A 2282-nucleotide genomic window follows, 5' to 3' on the forward strand; every position below is an offset into this window, starting at 1 on the left:
GCAGCCCTTCAAACACACGACTGAGCAGAGGAGCGACCAGACAACACTTACTACTTAATATCTGCCTATGACGGTGTAAGTAATGCCTCAGGATCCCACTTCTAACAAGATTATATTTTCTACTTTGAAAATAGCTATTTTTCTATTGAAGAGATGACTGTCACCCTGTTTTTACAAGGCAGATAAGGAATATCTAATTCAGAGAAAAGGGGCCTAGAGAGAAAAGAAGAGCTTAAAACAAACAGGAATGCTTAAACTAATGAAGCAAAATTGATTACAATGTCTAGGTGGTTTTATTATCAATATATACCTTAATTTGCAGTACTCTGAAAATACACTTCTTTTTTCCTATGCCCTGTACTCTATTTTCCCAGGTACATTTACACAGAATCTCGGACTTTCACTTTGATAACATCCCAATGTCACACGCTTAGAAGTACTTGCCACTGAATTTGTGAGATGTGCTAAAATATTTATTAAACCTCCATGGTGAATACATCCTGAAAAACCAATGTAAGTGCCCTCAGATTTCATTTGTAGCTTTTGCATTATAGTTTTCAAAAGAATTTGTAATTATACACTTTGTATTTTAATGATCGAATTAGCCCTCTTTGCTTGCAAATCAATAACCCATAGCTCTGTATCTTATAAATTTCTTACTATAAGTTTATATGGACCCACTTCCCACAACTCTTCCTTACATAATTACAAATGGCTAGCCTACCTACTGCTGGCTGAACACTGAGCCACCGTGTTGCCTACTACCAACAGGTGGGTTATGTTGGTGGTGCCCCTTGGAGGGATGCAAGGCACAGTCCTGTGCATGGACTACAGTGGGCATATGTCTTCTAGAATGATACACTATACACTGTAATAGTACAGGGAGCCTTCACTTTTTTCTTTATTTTGCTGCTATGCTTCTCTGATGCGTTCTGTAACCTCCAGGTTACTCAATGTGGTAAAACCATTTTTTAAATTCAAGGCCCAATTTAAAGATCGCCACATCTGTGAAACCCATCTCATGAGGTTGTTGCATCCTTTTCCACGCTTCCACAGCCATTGGTTCATACAGAAGGTTGGCATTTCTTCCATCCCTTGTTTGTATTTGAGTGTGTGTGTGTGCCGTAGCCTTTCTCGTGTCAGAAGGGAGCGATGTAAGGACAGGGGTTGAGAGAGTTCATATTCGAACAGATACATCATTGTTCCTGCTCCATGGTGGGGCTAGACAATGTTGAAGTAATTTTAATAAACTGAGAATTCTTACCTGACACTTGAAAGGACTTTAAAAAAAATCAGCCCTTAGAATTAAATAAAAACCTTGAAACACTCCCAAAGTTTCATTATTTAATAACATTCTGACTTTAGAAAATGACAAATTCTATTTCACATATTTATTGTGTATTTCTTTATTTCGGCTGTCCTTCATATGTTTTATTGAAATCACTCTTTGCATAATGTCAAATACAGAACTGCCAGACTCATAACCAAGTTCCTTGGAGAAATGCCTTTCTGCCCCTCTGCTCAGTTACTCCTCCTTGGTCAGAGAAACGGAAAGCTAAACGCACAAAACAGACATCATTTATGTTTGCAGTAATCCTCCAAAAGACTAGGCTTTCCCTGTACAGTACAAATTGAAACCGGCACATCAGAAATTAGACCATCATCTTGACCTATTACAGGCAGATGTTGGCTCCTCTTTTAGGCAATTGTCTATGGTCAACTACATTTGGCTTCATGCAAATGTACACAAATGTATGAAATTCTCGTGTATACTGTTCACAAGAATTTTACCATGGTAAGGGCAGAACAGAGGGATTAGATAACTGTACATTTTTAAAATAAATCATATATGAAAGAAGATTTAGAATGGCCCTGAAAAAAAAAATCTGACAAAACATATAGCTAATTGATCATTTATTATCAGACAATGAGGAAAATCTTAAAAGGCCAGTTTCAAAAACCTAATACATGGAGAAATTTATACGCGGAGGAGAAGGCCGGTTCTGAGACACAGGTAGACAGGTTTGATTGAACAGATGCTCATGAAGAACCTATAACATGCCAGCCCTTATTACAGATCTGGGGTTAAAACCGAGTAAATGTACTAAGGTCCTTCCCCATGGAGCCGATAGTCTAGTGCAGTGGTTCTCAGTCTTCCTAATGCCTCATAATGCCATGAACCTTTAATACAGGTCCTCATGTTGTGGTGACCCCATAACCATAAAATTATTTTCTTTGCTACTTCATAAATATAATTTTGCTTTTTTGTTTTTTGTGTTTTT

Source organism: Otolemur garnettii, unplaced genomic scaffold, assembly GCF_000181295.1.
Source record: "Otolemur garnettii isolate 467f Iridium unplaced genomic scaffold, OtoGar3 scaffold00131, whole genome shotgun sequence".
In the NCBI taxonomy this organism is placed as follows: Eukaryota; Metazoa; Chordata; class Mammalia; order Primates; family Galagidae; genus Otolemur; species Otolemur garnettii.